Source organism: Octopus sinensis, linkage group LG6, assembly GCF_006345805.1.
Source record: "Octopus sinensis linkage group LG6, ASM634580v1, whole genome shotgun sequence".
NCBI classification, from domain to species: domain Eukaryota; kingdom Metazoa; phylum Mollusca; class Cephalopoda; order Octopoda; family Octopodidae; genus Octopus; species Octopus sinensis.
Genome location: NC_043002.1, coordinates 48,088,028 through 48,107,935, shown reverse-complemented (window position 1 = coordinate 48,107,935; position 19,908 = coordinate 48,088,028). Strand labels below are relative to the sequence as shown.

General features: G+C 35.0%; 1 protein-coding gene and 1 pseudogene across 10 annotated transcripts in view; one reads left to right on the top strand and one right to left on the bottom strand.

Moving 5' to 3' along the window:
- Positions 1-19,908, top strand: part of LOC115213470 (agrin) — a 771,489-nt gene that overhangs the window by 89,857 nt on the left and 661,724 nt on the right. The window lies entirely within an intron of this gene.
- On the bottom strand, positions 18,370-18,488 carry LOC115213632 (annotated as a pseudogene).

Below are 19,908 nucleotides of genomic sequence, written 5' to 3'. Positions count from 1 at the left end.
TTCAGTTTTTAATAACTTCCTTAACTTTACAAATACATAAAATTTTGATACAATATAAAGGACATAATGGAAATTAATATGCACAAGTCAAATTTTGAAAAACCACTACATCACAAATAAAAAAATGACATCGCTTAAATGGCAGCCATTTTCAGTTTCGCACGTCCGTGCGCTTTCCAAAAGTTGCACCATAACACCCTCAAGAGTTTTAGACCCCACTTCTCTGATTTCTGTATTGACGATCTCCTTCATTTGCACTAGGGTCTCCAGTTTGTTGATGTAAACCCTCTCTTTCAGGTATCCCCACAAGAAAAAATTCGGGCTAGTCAAGTCCGGGAACGTGAAGGCCAGTTGGCATTGCCGTAGCGGGAGATTATTCTCTCTCCAAAGTACTGTCGTAGCAACCGCATTATATCTCTTGCGGTATGAGCAGTTGCTCCATCTTGCAGGAACCATGTGTGAGGTCTACCTGAATGGCCTTCACGTTCTCCAGACTTGACTAGCCCGGATTTTTTTTTTGTGGGTATACCTGAGAGGGAGGGTTTACGTCAACAAACCGGAGACCCTGGTGCAACTAAAGGAGAATATCAATAGAGAAATCAGAAAAGTGGGGTCTGAAACTCTTCAGGGTGTTACGGTGCAACATTTGGAAAGAGTACGAGCGTGCAAAGCCGAAAACGGCTGCCATTTAAGCGATGTCATTTTTCATATGTGATATAGAGGTGTTGCAAAATTTGACTCGTTGCATATTGATTGCCATTATGTTTCTTATATTGTATCAAAATTTCATGCATTTATTTGTAAAGTTAAGGAAGTTATTAAAAACTGAAACCCACCGGTGACTCTTGGGACACCTTGTATATATATGTACACTCTGAATATATATATATATACACATATATATATATATCTGATCGTTGCCAGAGCAGCCAACTGGCTTCCGTACCCGTGGCACGTAAAAGGGCACCATTCGAGCGTGATCGTTACCAACGTCGCTTCACTGGCACCTGTGCCGGTGGCACGTGTAAAAAGATTCGAGCAAGGTCGTTGCCAGTGCCGCCTGACTGGCTCCCGTGCCAGTGGCACGTAAAAAGCACCCACTACACTCTCGGAGTGGTTGGTGTTAGGAAGGGAATTCAGCTGTAGAAACTGCCAGATCAAGATTGGAGCCTGGTGCAGCCATCTGGCTCGCCGGCCCTCAGTCAAAATCGTCTAACCCATGCTAGCATGGAAAGCGGACGTTAAACGATGATGATATATATAAGTAGGTTCACTAACTTGATCCTCGCCGGATGAAACTGTACGACAGTTTTATGATGAACTAGCACAATTATTGAGGAAAATACCAAGTTTTGACAAGCTGGTCATATTGGGATATCTCAATGCAAGAGTTGAAAAGGATTATGTTTCATGGCCTATTTTAGGTCGACATGGGATTGGAAAATGCAATAAAAATGGAGTAGCCTTTTTTACGCTTTGTACTGAGAATAATCTAGTTGTCACCAACATTCTGCTGAAGCAGAAAAATAAATATAAAACTACCTGGATGCACCCAAGATCTAAGCACTGGCATCTCATAGATTATATTCTGATCAAAAAACGTGATACGAAAGATGTTTCTAGCGTTCGGGCCATGAGAGGGAAAGAGAGGTGGACTGACCATCATCTAGTGCGTGGAAAAATAGATTTTTCGATAATGCCTAAAAATTGACAGTCTGGTCCTAAGGTACCCAAAAAGTTAAATGTTGCAAACTTTAAATTATCAAGCAACTTGCAAAAATTCCACGATGCTATAGAAAGTACCAATCTTGACCCAAACAATCTATGGGAAGATTTCAAAACAAAACTATTTCAGGCTGCAAGTTCATCAGTGGGAGTTAAATCACTTAAGTCCAGTGGCTGGTCCTCAGATAGATCAGCAGAAATTCATGATCCACTTTTATAAAAACAAAACTTAGGCAATAGATTTCTTTCTCCATCCTTGAACCCCAACTCAAACGAAGCATGCTGAAAGGGAAAGTGCAGACTGCTCTAAGGAAAATTAAACAGGAATGGTGGAATGATAGAACAAAAGGGGCACAAGAAGCAGCTGATAGAAATGATGCCAAGGGTTTGTACTCTTATGTTAAGGAGGTATATGGCCCAAAATCTTCAATAGCTCCAGTGAAAACAGCAAATAGACGTTTGCTTGACTGACACCGCTTCTATTCATAAGCGCAGGGTAGAACATTTTTTTGTACTTTTGAATAGACCATCATCCGCTGACATGAGGTTGATAGAATAAAATCGAACACCTCCCAGTTATAGAAGAGATGGCATTTGAACCAACTCTGAATGACATTTATTTAGCTGTGAATAAGCTGAATAACAATAAGTCTCCAAGGTCTGATGGAATGTGTGCAGAAGTCTTGAAATATGGGGGTGACAAAATGTTTGAACTCTTAAATATATTAAATTGTCACTGTTGGAGAACTGAGAAAGTGCCTCAGACTGGGTTGATGCCATTTTAGTCACCTTGTATAAATCGGGACCAAAGGATTTGTGTGTAATTTTCATGGGATTTCGCTTTTGTCTGTGGTTGGAAAGGTGTTTGCCCGCATTTTGTTAGAACGTTTAAATACCTTCATAGTTCCAAATATAGTGTCTCAGTCTCAGTGTGGTTTTCCTTCCTCCAGGGGCACAGCTGATTTTATCTTTACAATTACAAGAAAATTACATTGAACAGAATCTTGCTTTATACCATTGCTTTGTTGATTTGAGCAAAGCATTCGATACTGTTAATCGAAATGTTCTGTGGTTAATTCTAAGGAAAAGAGGTTGCCCAGAAAAATTTGTAAACATGATCAAGGCTTTACATCAAGATGTGAAAGCTAGAGTTAACTTTGGTGGTGGGCTCTCTGAATCTTTTGCCTTGGAAAATGGAATAAAGCAAGATCTTGATGCATCCACCCTCTTTGCAATATACTTTGCTATTGTAGTATCACATGATTTTCAAAATTCTGAGGAGGGTATTTACATAAAACATCGAACAACATGGAGTGTTTTTAATCTGATCAGACTGAAATTCAAAACGAAGGTTTTTACTTCACTCATTAGGGAACTTTTATACGTTGACGATTGCGATCTTGTCAGTCATTCTGAAACAGGTCTGCAATCTCTTGCTTATGCGAACATCCAGCGGTTAGGGTTCGAATTATTACAAAAAGAATTTTTTTTTTTTTTTTTACATACGACAGAAATATTGGCCATTAAAATATTTATGACACAAAATTGTTTCAGTACTTATTGTTAGAACTTTCTTTTGAATATCTTGTGTAGAAGAAATGCTTTTGTACAGGATCAGCTTTCTTGGGAATCGAATCTGCAACGTGTCTATGTAAAGAAGGTACTGTTTTGTCGACAATACCATATTTAGTAATAAAATAACTGTAAATGTTAATCCGCTAACACAAACATATACGCTCTTCAACATTTATTCTAGCCAATAATATCGCACTGCGGTTGTGATAAGTTGTTAGTGTCAAAATGATGATAGAACGTTCCAGAACATTCCATCAATTTTTTGTTATAATTAAGTTAAAAGCTTTGATTCTAAACTCGTCAGAGATTATTTTAATATAGCCTGAGATTCTCGTCAGAGTCACCTCTTACAACAGATCGTTTCCTTCCTCTTCTCTCTCTACAGATTCGTTTCCTCCTCCTTCTCTCTCAGATTTGCGGTTATATTTCATTTTGATCATAGATCTACTCGATCAAGTCTGACCAGCAATAACATAATACGAGATTATGCGTTCAGTTGTTAGTAGGCCACAACAGCATTTCTATATTTAGATAAAAGTACGCATATTAATAATACTTTTCACAATCACACTATTTATTTTTACATAATTTGATATTTTAACTCTTCAAATATGGCTACTGTTACTATTCGCTTATTTTCATATATTACAGCTTGAATTATATTTGTGGGAGCTTTTCCTTTTGAACGGCAGTTTTCAACACAATTTCTAGTTAACTAAACACTTTTAAACTTCGTATACTGGTAGAATGTGTCAAAATATAACATTTTTTCTCTTGGCTTTCTTGAGAAAATTGTAATTTGTAAGTTTAACGTAGTTTAATTTTTCGAATTTTAACCAATCCTATGCCCTCTATTGAGCTAAAATCATTTGCTGCGTCTAAAACAGACAACATCCTGTCACTAACCCTAACCCTAAATTTTAGCCTTTCGTTTTTTTTCTTAATTGTTAAATTAATTTAATTGTTACGCGTGTGTCTAAAATTATTCGTTTTGTTTTTGTTTTGAGTTTTTGCTTTCGTTTTAGCCTTTCGTTTTTTTTTCTTAATTGTTAAATTAAAATTATTTTCCATTGCTTTCGTTTTTTTTTTTCTTCATTGTTATCCTTAACAATTAAGAAAAAAAAACGAAAGGCTAAAATTTAGGGTTAGGGTTAGTGACAGGATGTTGTCTGTTTTAGACGCAGCAAATGATTTTAGTTCAATAGAGGGCATAGGATTGGTTAAAATTCGGAAAATTAAACTACGTTAAACTTACAAGTTGCAATTTTCTCAAGAAAGCCAAGAGGAAAAAATGTTTTATTTTGACACATTCTACCAGTATACGAAGTTTAAAAGTATTTAGTTAACTAGAAATTGTGTTGAAAACTGCCGTTCAAAAGGAAAAGATCTTATTTGTGTGTTAAACATTGATTGTGGGTTTTGCTTTCTTGATTTCTAGGGTTAACAAACGTTAAAAAAAAATGTGGGCCGCATTGGAAAGAGGGTTGTGCATCACTAGATATAGTGTACCATTGTAACTGAGAATATTAAAATCATACATCCCGTTTCTGTGAAGAAAAATTCAGTTCTATTTTCTAAATTTGATTTATTGATTGGTATCAAACCCGTTTAACTTAATAAAAAAAAGAGAGAAATCTGGGAGGCCAATCCTGTTTGGTTGAAAACAAAAATCAGTTAACGTGAAATTTTCTATCCATTTTCGGTAGGTTATTCCGTCTAATTGCCAAAACTACCAGTTAATTCCAAACTTCAAATAACTGCATTTAAATAAGATACAGAAAAACAGGTTAATTTCCTTTTTGCAATGATTACAGTGCAATCAAGTTTAACTCTGCCTACCACCGTTGGCTTAATAAGACAAGGGCTAGATTGGGTTATGTATGGTATGTCTGGATGTTAATAACTAATTTCAGAGTAAGCATAGTACTAGATTATGAAAAAGACTTGTCAGGGTTTTTAATGGTGGGCGTAAAAAAAATTCTGCTGACTGGGAGGGATCGTACAGGTTTCTAAATTTTGTATGTATGTATATATATATAACTTCCTTTTTAATTTTAAATACACGTTTCTATTAGACTACATATATATGACTTGAAAATATCTATTTTTGTAGCAACATTTTAAAAACAGTTTATTTCACCATCGACTTCTTTTGGTCTTTATTTATTTCCATTATTATTTTGTTATACTTCCAGCGATGTTTTCAATTTCCAGCCTACCAATTAAAGCTGACGTTAACTTTATATTTTTCTTTTGCATATTCAATATCGTCAATCATCCATAACTTGATACTCTAATGATACGTTTCCGTGTTTATTTGAAAAATAAAAATGAAATAACTGTTTTAAAAAAAAGATAATAGTAAACTTAATGATTTAGTTAGTAGTAATTACAATATAATTCGTCATTTCTATTTTGTGTTTTTAATGTTTTCAAATCAGAGCATGTGAGCAAATAAATTATTGGTTTGAGTGAGTTTTATTTTCATTTTGAATGAAGATTAATGAGCAATTCCGGCATATAACTTTGATAAGAAGTACAAAGATAGCAAAAATAATGATAATAATAAAATACCCTAATAAGTTAAATAACCCAGTCAACAAATTGATAAATTATAATACAGGAATATTTTATTAACTTAAAGAATCGAAAATAATTTCTTTTCTCTTTCATACTAATCTAATCCTAATATTTATCTGGTGGTTGTTCATAATTACTTTTTTGTTTTTTAATAGTACAGTGCACGCTTGATATATTTTTCGAAGTATAGTTCAATAAGCTGAATGTTTATTACCATTCAACAAACTGAATGTATATATTTATTGTTATTTCGAATTACATTACAGTAAATGGTTTATATTAAAACCTCAGCACCGTCTGACCCATCAGTTATTTTACTTTCATTCTTTCAAGTGGGATTTACGTCTTTGCTCATTCTTACGTAACGATATAATATTAGATTGGTTTTTTGCAATGAAATTTTATAGAAATACCTTTCATACATTACGGTTATGAAGAAATTTATTGGGAAAATATTTTCCAAGGAGGTGGGGTGAGAACTTCGGAAAATTCACAAAATTCGAGTTTTTCCCTCATAGCTTTTAGGAAAATTGGGTTTTTTCAATGAAATTTATATAAATACCTTTGAAACGGCATACATTATGACTATAAAGTAATTTGTGGGGAAAATCTTGAGGTGGGGAAAGGACTTTCGGAAAATTTCTAAGATTCGAATTTTTCCTCGTTATGTTCCGAAATCACATTCAACCTTCTACAAATACTCTAGCGTAGTACTACTACACTACGTAATGTTTCTTTCTACCCGCTTTCAATAATATTTTAATGTTTTGGCTTCAATTTTATTTCATTTTCAATTATTTTTACGCTTTTTTAACCCTTCGTCGTTATTCTCATTTACTCGTTATTACTTTCTCTCTCTCTAGTTATCTATCTATGTATATGTATATATATATTTACACTTCTCAACGAAAACATAACGATGTAAGAAATTTGAAAAGCTTAACGCGAAACCGGTCATTTCTTCAAAAACGATGTCATTGTATGAAAAAAATTTATAATATTCTTCTGACATAATGACTCAAATATATATTTTTTAACCTTTTAAAACAAGCCTTCTGTAGTTTTTTCACTTTTTACTATTTTCTATATATTCAACCACGTGCTTTCACACACCAACTTTCTCACCTATATATATATATATATGCATATATATATACTTTTATGCATGCATATATATATATATATATACATACTTTTATGCATGCACATATATATATATACTTATATACATGCATATATATATACTTTTATGCATGCATATATATATACTTTTATGCATGCATATATATATATATATATATATATATATATATATAAACGGCAGTGTGTCTGTCTGTGTGTCTGTCAGGTTGTACCCTCACCCTGACCACGGCTTTCAACCGATTCTGATGAAACTTGACACACACGTAGCTCAATGTCATAATTCAAAACTAACGCAGCGAAAATTTTAAAAAGTTCCCCCAGTTCTGAAAAAAAAATCGATAAATTCGACATGGGTCGAGAATCTAAGCTTTTTATATGCAACACATTTTCTACAGACTCTCTAGGGGACGCAACTCGACCTTTTTAACTCTCGGAACACGTGGGGTAAGTATCCCAAAGTGTATAAAAATGTACAAAAACGGCAAAAAAGCGGGCAGCAATATGAGTGACAACAACGAAAAAGTCAAAAGTGACCAAACTGAACAAACGAATGGAAAAGGTTTTTTGATGCACACGACAAAAGCGGTTTATAATAAACCAAGAATTTGCAAGCAGCGTCCGAGGACCCTTAGGGTACGTCAAAAATTTAAGGTAAAACGTTTGGGGTGGTAGTTATAAAGAAAGTGTAAACAAAAAAAGTATTCGAATAACTTGCGGCTACAGCAGCTATTAGCAGAAGTGATGGTGTTGGGGGTAAAGTCTCGAATGTAATTTCTTCTTGGTAGGAATTGGTTGGGTTGAATTATCGATAGTTGTTTGATAGTTATTTAGGAGTGAAGAGAAGACATTGCAACCTACACATGCGCCTTTGTTCCCTAGAGGGAAAGGACTAGATTAGGATTAGTTGTTGCCTACTAGGGGCTCTTACATACCCGGGCAACGCCGGGCTATGCTGCTAGTACTTATATACATGCATATATATATATATATACATTTATGCATGCATATATATATATACTTATATACATGCATATATATATACTTTTATGCATGCATATATATATACTTTTATGCATGCATATATATATACTTTTATGCATGCATATATATATACTTATATACATGCATATATATATATATATATATATATATATATATATATAATTATATACATGCATATATATATACTTTTATGCATGCATAATATATATACACACACACATATATATATACATATATACACATATATATATATATATATCTCTCTATATATAAACGGCAGTTTGTCTGTGCGTGTTTCTGTGTGTCTGTTTGCTTGTACCCTCACCCTGACCACGGCTTTCAACCGATTCTGATGAAACTTGACACACACATAGCCCAATGTCATAATTCAAAACTAACGCAGCGAAAATTTTGAAAAGTTCCCCCAGTTCTGAAAAAAATCGATAAAATCGACATGGGGTCGAGAATCAGAAACACAAACCACAGACTGTCTAGGGGACGCAACTCAACCTTTTTTAACTCAAAAAAAATTTACCATCATTTTTTTGCTATTTTTTGGCTATAACTCTCTAAAAATGCTTTATAGTTATTTCCCTTACAAACCTGAGCAACGCCGGGCGATACTGCTAGTATATATATATATATATATATATATATATATATATATATATATATATACACATATATATATATTACTCACACACACACATACAGCTATGAGGGAAAAACTTGGATCTTGTGAATTTTCCGAAGTCCTCTATCCACCCTTTGGAAAAGATTTTCCCCACAAATTACTTTATAATTGTAATGTATGTCGTTTGAAAGGTATTTCTATAAAATTTCATTGAAAGAACCCCCATCTTCCTAAAAGTTATGATGGAAAAACTCGGATTTTGTGAATTTTCCGAAGTCCTCTCCCCACCCTCCCGTTGCTTTGCGCGCATTTCTTTCCTTTTTTTTCATATTCATTTCCTACACATTGTCTTACACCCATTCCAGTATTTTTTTTTTTTTTTTTTAGTGGTGGGGAATTTCATTTCCGGGTCAAGATCTAAACATTAACCGGATATTTTCGGTTTGAACGGCAGTTTTTTCTAGCGATGTCGTATGAAATTGTCACCCATAATTATGACCCTAGTATCGATCTATTGCATTTCAATCTGTTTTAGAGTTAGGGGTGGGGGGAAAGGTATCTTTTTTTTCTTCAGAAATGTAAATAAACCCAATCTGTTTCTTAAACGAGAGACATATTCATACGGCACAGAATGTTTTCACCTCAATAGACGTCATTGATTGGTTGAAATTGCAGAAATTGAAGAAAAAAACAAATATCTTACAAACAATAGAATTTTCTCAATAAAGCCAAGAGAAAAAGATGTTCTATTAACACATTCTACCAGTATACGAAGTTTAAAAGTGTTTAGTTACGTGGAAATTATTTTAAAAAACTGCCGGTCAAACCGAAAAATCCGAAACCACTTAGAAAAATGTTGTGACTACGACTGAAAAAAATATTTACACCGAGTGAGTCAGGTAGTATGAGTCCGTGGAAGAGATGTTTGTCATTATTTATAGCGAATTGTAGTAGTCATTGGATTCTGTAGCCGAAGTGAGCTGTGTAAGTTCCTGCCGTTGGATTTAGCTCAACTACTAGTAGGTACCTAATAAGCCATCTATAATGTACTCAAAGGTCGGTCAAAGAAAATGGGCTAACGATGGAATCGTTAATTGTTTGGGAGTTTACAAAACTAGATTTCTGATGAATTAAGAATTTGCAAGATATATTGGTGTTTCGACGATCAGCTCAGCTACCGATGAATACGAAGTCTTAATGTATTTACCAGAGACTGAAATGGTGAAAAATATAATAAAAAAAAAAAGTAAGACGTAAAAACCAGACTGGCTTTTATCTGTAAAATGGTTTTATGCGCAGTTAAGTAAGCGTCATTAAACTCTTTGATAAAGTCAATGAATAACATTTCTCATGGCACCAGTAGACAAAATGGAAAAAGCGTTGCTCCGAAGGAGTGTGAGGAAGATGCGCTGGAACAGCCACTCTGACACACAGGGCTCGCACTTGCGGACAGCCATCTCCGCCTCGATAGCAATGAACAGGGATAGTTGGTGACATTATCAGAATCGTAAGAGCGTCGGAAAGTTGCTTTGCAGCTTTCGTTACATTTCTGGTTTCAAATATTGTCGAAGACTACTTTGGCTCCAGGATCGATAAAATAAAGTTCCAGTCAAGTACTAAGGTCACACCCTTCCTCAAATTCCTAGCTTTCTACGTATGTTTCATAAGATTAATCAAAAGTGACTGAAGTGTTGCACAATTTCAAATATATTCATAAGGCAAACAATCAACAAATCACTCTGCGTGCATGTGTTGGTACTTTTAGCGGTCTAAAATTAGTTACGAAATTTTTATTGGTAAAAGCGAAGTTACATCAATTATTGAAGAACTGATCAAGAATACACTGAAGTTGTATATACTTCTTTAATTAGTTCGACTTATCTTGATTGTGGTGGATCATAATTACAAACTACATAGAGGAAGCGAGCTTACGAAGAAACCTTATATGCTCTCGATCTGCTGGAAATAGACTCTCCTTCAAGTCAGATCCTAGTGTCCTAGAAGAAAAGAATGACGCACTTGACGATGGATTCCCATGTTATACAAGAAGAGGGAAGAGTCAGCTGAAAAGCTTGATTGCACGATTGATATTGGGTTAAGCAAAGATATACATAAACTAATCTTAAGTTACTTTTACAAAATCTAATAATGGTGGACCTATAATTTGACTAACTTCTTTATGTTGCCAGTGAATCGTTTTCTTTTTTTCCCCTTCTTATTTCATTTATTTATATATTTTAATACTGTTCCGAAGTATATGCATTTCAATTATTCGGATGTGGAAAAACAAACTTCGTAACATAGAACTTATATATCTCTTAATCTGAAACGGTGAAGCCTATGCTTATTGGTTGATAATTTCAGGAATGATGTAAAACTTAACTTCAATAACTGGAAACACTGCCAAAGGAATTGCAGTTAAAACTATGTTCTGTAGTTACGGAAATCTCTAGAAGAAAAACAAACTGAAAGCTATCTAAAGACCTGACTCAGTTGGAATATTTCTTTTATAGTATGGAGGCATTCTCGTTAAAACATCAACAATATTGACTTTAAGTATTTTCTTTTTTGTTTGGTTGTTAATAACTGTTCATCACAAATGTGGCAACGTTTGATGTCAATAGCATTAATTGATAGAAAATCGTATAGGTTTTTCCACAGCAAAATAAGTGGGGGGAACCAGAGCACTATGGCAACTTCGTTGTGTGTCCACACAGTCATCTCATTTTTGTTGTTTAGTTCAAATCAACGCTGGTCGAGTAGACCTAGGGAGAAGTACATTCCAGCTGTCATCAAACTGTCTTGTTTTCAGGCATAGTATATCTACAATTACATTCCCCAATGAGTCATTTCTTTTTTCAGGACGGCACGACATGATTTAAACATTTGGCTTCTATTTCTAGCATACTGAGCAGCCATGTAGTAATTCTCTCTTGAGAGTTAGAAGTTAATTCTACTTCACAGTGATTCACGCTTCCATAAATCCAACTCTTAGAGATAATATATGATATTGGAGTAGAAATTTGCGTGTGCTTATGGTTCTACGTACGCGCATTTTGCTAATTAACATTGACAAATCCAACACTTCGGAATTTAAAAAAAAATTTATTTGAAGTTATTCAATTATTTATTTGACACCCGATAAGAATCGCCTTTATTTCTTCTCACATGTTTGCGACAGACAACATCAGTTTAATACACAGTTCAGTCTCTTAAGGTTGATATAATTTGTCATCGCTTCTGATGTTGTTAAAAGAGGCGATTAACAAGTCTCATATGCAGCTACTTCATTATATTTCAGTTGGAAAATAACACCTTTATTCTATGAAGTTTGATTGCACATAGTGCGACTCGGAGAGAATTATTAATTCTCGTATGTTTGGCCCAGGAGATATCACATGTCAATCCTATAGTATCATATTTATACGCAATGATATATTAATAGCGGTACCCATAGAAATTCTACGGCCCGTTTTGTAGTACAATATCAGCCATAAACATCTCCCCACTGTCATTTCTCCCATAATTCTTTGATTAATTTCTGTAAAGATAAATCAGATTCGGTCATGTTTTTTTTTCAAGCTTGATTCCTCATTTTGCCTGACGCAAAATATTCTTGCCTTTCATTATCGTTTATACTCTACCGTCTTACTTGATTAACAATTCTCGTTTTATTTCCTTATAGCTTCAGTTTTGTTGTTCGTCATACGACACCTTCTAGCTCCGTTTCGTGCCTTAATTTTATTCATGTTCTCCTGAATTAATGTTTCATGTCTCTTTATCCCTAATTCTTATTTCTCCTCCTTACTCTTTTCTTAATATTACCCTATACGTTCTCCGCCTCTCTCGATCGAATTCTTGCTGTCGTGTTCTATGATCATTGTCCGACATAACACATCAAATTCCGTTTCGATAATAAAATAATTTAAGAAGCGCTTGATATTACATAGTTGATAACACCCGTGACCAATAGATACCATTACACATCTTTTAGCAAGCGAGTTAAGAACACAGTTATTAAAATAATAGATAGTTGGGAAAACTCCTTATCTATGTTCACACATACTCACATTCATACACATACGAACGTTAATGGCGTGGGGATATGTACACATATCCAACCCTACTTTCTCACATACAGCTAATCGTCATGCACGCACCAATTGCTTTCGTATGTGAGTAAATGTATATATGTACCTGTAGCATTCATTTAAATCTCTCTCTCTTTCTTTCTTTCTCTCTCACACAGACACATCTACTATCCCCTTTCCACAGCACGATAGATATTTTACACCACAGGAATCTATCGTTAGCACTTCAGTATGTCTAATAATATCGCATATTCTTACAAGAGCTAAGATAGTACATCTATAGTTAGTCTTAAATAAGATTTTAAAGCGTTTGTGACGGTAATGTTTTTAGTTGAGGTGAAATCAGTGGACACCAGATGTGCAAGATGGAAGAAGAACAGTGATCGAAATTGTAAAGAAATATTTATTTAACGTTACTTAATGTAATGCCATGCCTTGACGTGCAGGTGTGATGTAATTGAAAGAGTATGTAAGGTTAAGAAAGTTAATTTTGGCCTGTATGTGTGTACACGTTCTTATTTTAGTAGTAAACTATAGGCAGTGATCGAATGATGCTGTGAGAGAAAAGAAATTGAGCTAGTGAAAGTTAATGAAGTCGAGTGAAGTTGTGCCTCATAGTTGGCTGATTGTAACCTTCTTTCTCACTCTGGCCATTTGTCTTTAGTGGCTGCCTACTTATAGCCATGACTAGTTGTCTTGGTTCACTAATTGATTTTGCCTTACCAAATTCTAGTATTTATAACCATGCAAAACCAGTCAGGAGAGACATATTGTTGAGGACAATAGGTTTCGTTGGTGGTGTCTGTTATTTCAATTCTAACTTTTGGTGGCCTAGAAGCAGTTAGAAGGGTCAAGTGGCAAAGACATTATTCTGCTTAGCGAAGGTATCTGGTAAATATAGCTGCTGTCACAGAAAAGCTATTGCTTCACTGTGAGAAAAGTGCTGTTGAACTCTTATGTGAAATTTGGCGATCGAGGATCAAATCCATGCCATGCCTGCATGAAGCCACTGCACGTTCTTTATAAACACGAAGCGAGATTTTGTTTTCTGATTACAAGAAGAATCCCAGCCACTGGATTTTTTTCAGTTTGCTGTATTACATTTGTGAAATTCTACTGAATATGAATTTAGGATAGAGAGCCATCTTGAGCTGATTTCTTTGAGATCCACTATCGATATTCATAATTAGTCACATTTTACCATGAAGTCATATATATATATATATATATATATATATATATATAACTGTATCGACTTGATTGTAGAATATTATTTTCCTCGTATTGTTGCTGCTTTCGAATGATATCATTCTGCTGGCTAGGCTGGTAGGCCAACATTTTCCCCGAACAGAGTACCAGTCCATTGCATTGTTACTCACAACTGACTGAACTGAAACAACATGAAATGAAGAGTTTTGCTCGAGAACACAACGCACTGCCGGTCAGGAAATCAAAACCACAATCTTGCGATCGTTAGTGCAACACCCTAACCATGAGCCATATACCTTCACCACACGCACACACACTGATCATCTCGTCTTACCATCTGGGCTGAATATGCGTCTTTGATGAGATCTAACAACATCAAAACGACACCTGTTTTACCAGTTTGCTTCAGTAGTAAAAACCATTTGTAACAGTACTATTGTTATCTTTCAAAAATTTAGATTACTTGGTAGTATTGGAGTTGCTTCCTTTACATGCCGTTTTAAAACTTTAAATACCCTCTAGAGTGAGCTTTTCTTCTAATTGCAAGTATAATTTCAACTGATTGAATATTGTCGACCCACTATATTACATATGTGAGATTCTGCTGTACATATGTGAGATGTAGCATGTAGAACACGCTCCCCTTAGCCATATTGTTATGCTTTTACTCGTTTCATGCATTGAACCGCAGCCACACTGGGATGCCATTTCTAAGGGGGTTTTATGAATTATATTAAGTCTGGTATTCATTTTATAGAATGGTTAAGCTTACCAATTCAATTATACCCCTCTAAGGACATAATATCACAAATAATTTATCACACCAATGTTTCCATCTACTCAGTTTTACTCACAAGACGTTGGTCAACTCGAGGCTATAATAGAAAGCTCTTGCCCAAGGTTCTGTGCAGCGGGATTGAACCTAGAAACACATGGTTTTGAAACAAACTTTTTAAACTATGAGTTGCTACTTCATAGTTCTAATAAGGGATTTCAGATCATACACCCTTTCAATTATTATTATTACATTAGGCTTAATCCCATATGTTTTCAAATCTACTACACATTTAGCTATATCTTTTCCTCTTTCTTTCCCTATATGATTTAGACTAATTGTGTCCTCTTACCATAACATTAGATACTCATCACTTGCATCCATCTTACCCTCTTTGAAAATGCTGATTATATGTAAAAAAATTTCCCTAATCCTAACCATTTCTGATTAGTATTAGGTACAATTGCATTCTCATCAACGGCATTTGGTACGTAAATATTCACTCTCGTCAGTAGAATTTTGGGAGCTAAATAAGCACGGTCTCGAATTAAGGTCAATTAAGTGATCTATGCATCAGTGTAAACACTGTTTGTTCTAAATTAGGGCTCGAGGATTTATAACTTCTTTCTAGACAATGGTATTTAGGTACCTATGTAAATGCCCATTCAAGAAACCATCCTTTTATATTTTGAGCGCCTCTAAATAATGTCAAGATACTTTTGACAATGTTGCATTAACATTTATGACCACATACCTCTCCTCACACACATACACAGCTTGTCATCGGCAATAATGCGATTCACTCGTAAAAGCTACCCAACAACGTTTGGTTCATAATTGTGCAGTATTTCCATTCTTGTAGTAATCATTTTGAATTGTCGCAAAATAGCTGAGACAGTCATATAACAAATACGCTTACTTAAAACACACTTTATAAAAACTTTTGATTGAAAAAGATGTTTGCAGTTTTTGAATTTTTGATGCTCAAAATAAAAATCTGAAAACCGCAAGAAGAAAAAATAGATGGAGGGTGCAGGATTTGAAACTTAGCCTTTTTTTTTTATAAGCATGGGACCTAAAATATTTCATAGAAAGGGACTTTTTCAGTGGTGAGCATTTTTCCAATAACATAAGTGATATGAATGAAATGTATTTATCGAGAAATGAAACGAAGTTGTCGATTCAATTTCCATTTAGAGAGATTCATAATCGTAGTGATTGTTCCTAATAGAGGCACGAGGCCAGAAATTTTGAGGTGTGGGTATAAGCCGTATCATCTACTCCAGCAGAGTTGACCTCAGTAGGATTTGAACTCAGAACTTGAATAGCTGGAAGAAATATCACAAAGCCATTTCCCCTACAATTCTACCTATCCAATGCTTTTCTTATAGTCATTACTACTAATAATAACTTCTGATCTTTTAAACACAAGGCCAGCAGTTTTGAGGAGCAGTGCTTAGTTGATACCATCGATCCCATTTCTACCAACCCCAGATGATGTAAAACAGAACTGACCTTGGCACAATTTAAACTCAACGTTAAGTGACAGAACAAATACTACAAAGTATTCTTTTTTGTCCCTTTCATGACTACCAGCTCACTATCCCAAAGGCAATCAATAAAGAATAGGTTTGGGGCTTAAAGAAAAAAAATATCACTACTTGTTTGTGTATTTCATTCTTTACGTTAAGTGTACAAAAGCACATTATTCTAACTCATGAAGAAGAGAAAACGATTCTTAAAAGATTTTTTCAATGATGTGAACAAATCACACATAGGAACACTTTGATCTAACTGAATGTGATTAAGAAAATAGACTGCATGTAAGATGTGTGAAAATTTGTCATGGTAAACATATGAGACTTCTATTTTGTATGGAGAACCAATTAGTAACCTAGCCCTGCTTACAGAAGTCACTGCCACATCTGTGAAGAATAATTAAAGCAGATAATCACAACTGTTCCCTTTATCTTGATTCATTCTTTGATTGCTCTCATACCTTTCTTTTTCTAATCTTTCCAACATCTCACATGTTCTGTAACTTCCTCCACCCAACATTTTACATATTGAGGAACGTTTATACTACTCTGTTCCCTTGCCTTCAGATCTGATTGAATATTATGAATTCTTAATTAAATCAAACATGTGAAATAAATGCCATAGCCACAAATGGAATGACGCTCAGGCTGTGAAAAGTTGACACAGAAAGGCAAGCTAATCGACGACAGGAAGATTTGTAGAGTGTGCCTGATCCTTCAGTTGACCTATTTTGCCATAAAGTCTACTTGATCAATGCATGCCAGGGCATGTGAGATGGGATTCGATACATACATCACAACCGGGTTCCAAATTTACTTGGGATATCAGAACGTTTTTGCATATATTAAAAACTAGCATTCACACAAGGGCAAAAGAACCAAAGGAAACTTTTTCATGTCACTTGATAAAATTCCTCTCAGATGCCCTGGTGCTAATTTACGGCTTAACAATAATAATTAAGATCAGGGTTAGGTCCTACGATAAACTGAATTATAACAAATCATCATCTAAATCCAATGTGTCTCTGCAATTCATTTTTCACCCGGGATTTGATCTGTCACGTATAGTTTAATTTAGTTTCACCCTTTAGTTACTAGATTTAGAGGTGTTATGACAAATTCATGTCAATGATGGTAACTAATATAAGATAAAATAGCATACATGGACCCAGATTTTTCAACATCACGTTATCACTAGTTATAGACCTTTGTCACAACTAACCTTACCAGTCGTGCACATAAAAAAGAATTAGAAAAATCTAGTTTGAAATCTAAACAGGTTTAATTTTCATTGTCAGTTGTTTAACAAGACCACAGAGTGACGCTATTTGGCTAAAAAAAAGAAGTTAATGATACACAGATTCAAGGTTAGTTATACAGAAAGAAGTAAATAATTTGTCAGTCAAAATCCTGGACTACAAATCGAGATATATTAAATGTAGAACCCCCAATTTTTTTTATGTAATTTTAACAATTAGATGTCAAAACTTGATTGCTTTGAGCTGGGATTTTAAGTTTAATATGGGAATCAAGACTGAATTTAAATAAATGCTCTCTAAAGCAGGAAAAATACTTTACAAACAAGAAACAGCATCAGCAAAGCTCAGTTACAAATATTTTCGAATATCTTGCCCTTGGTCTAATGCCATTCTCACAGAAATCATCCATGGGTATTTTACTAATGTCATTGTTTTAAATTACTTTAAAAGGTCGTGAGCTGGTGGAATCGTTAGTACACCTGACAAAATGCTTAATGGTATTTAGTCTGCCTTTACGTTCTGAGTTCAAATTCCGCCGAGGTCGACTTTGCCTTTCATCCTTTCGGGATCGATAAATTAAGTACCAGTTACGCACTGGGTCGATGTAATCGACTTAATCTGTTTGTCTGTCCTTGTTTGTCCCCTCTGTGTAAAGAAATAGGTATTTGTATTCACTCACAAGGCTTTTGTATTCACTCACAAGGCTTTAGTCGGCTCGAGGCTATAGTAGAAGACACTTGCCCAAGGTGCCACGCAGTGTGAATGAATCCGGGACCATATAGTTGGTAAGCAAGCTACTTACCACATAGCCACTCCTGCGCCTATGTAAAATGTATGACGCTTACAGCAACTAGGTTCCCCAAGCGGTCACCCATCTAAGTACTAACTAGGCTCGCCGTTGCTTAACTTCAGTGATCGGACAAGAACCAGTGCTTTCAACGTGATATGGCCCTGTCTTGAACTTTCATACATACTTACCTTGTCTCTGATGACGGGGTACCCAGTGTACGGACATGCAAGCCTATCGCTTGAGAAACAGTTGTAAGGCTCCAAATTCACCTTGCCCCACAAGAGTAGCTTAGGGGGTTGGGTTGGGTTGGGGCGGCCCACCCCGGAGGCACTTTTCATCCTGTTATAGGCTATTGCTTTGGCAATATATTTTTTGTGGGGTCTCGGGGCACCAAACAGAAGGGCCGCCCTGGACGGCACATACTCTAGCTACACTAGTGCCTTACTCTAATTAGATATTCTAAAGGACTTGAGATACTCGTCCTGTCTTGGATTTTGTTGTTCTTTTTCCTCTAATATATACATATATAAAGTTGGTTGAGTCATTTAGCACTGTGTTTTTTTATTTGTGAGAAGTTCTAATCGTTTGTTTTTTTATCTTTTCACCTGAAGAAAACGGTCTTTTGCATGATGTAACAATTTTGTTCATCAATAAAGAACACGTCTGAGATAAGTGTAGTGAACCGCAACCCATCTGTATTAGGGCGGTGCTCTAGCATGGTCACAGTCAAATGGCTGAAGCAAGTAAAAGAATAAATGAATGCACACAGACACATTCATGTTCTTTACAAACACTCACACGCGTATTAAAAGGTTATTTATTTACAGAAATGTATTCCGTTTCGGTACACATGAATGGATTTTGGTTCCATTCATACGAGCTGAACCGGAATATATTCTGTAAACTAATAAACCTGCGAAAGAATATAACACTCTCTACATCTTGAGGCTACTGAGTACTCTTTTTAAGTCTGTAAGCCTTGTTTGTTTATATGAAGAAAATAGGGGTATGACTATATATTTATATATACAGAGGTATGACTGTATATATATATATATATATATATATTATATATATATATATATAATATATATATATATACATACACACATACATACATACATACATACATACATACATACATACATACATACATACACACATACATACATACACATACGCACATACATACATAGATACATACATAAATATATACATACGCTGATATCGAGCTGTGAAAATGAGTGCTAAAAACCACATTAGTGGGTAAATATTTTTCATGGGTTTGTGGGTTTACAAAGCTACCAATTGCCTCTTGTAATAAGGGATCTCTTCACAATTTTGAAGCTGTGCACTATATGTACACACACCTCCCAATCAAGTAGGACTTTGATCAGCGGCATTTCAATTGTAACCACAGAGATTCTTGTTTTCAGATGATAGGCTATGATCTGAAGGGTGTTGTTTGACTGCTATTTCTAACAGTTCGACGACCATGCAGCGGCTTCTTAGTCTGCTCATGTTATCTTCATGTTGTTGTTGTCAGTCCTGATCGACACCTGTGATCAAAGGTATTTCAAGTTTGAC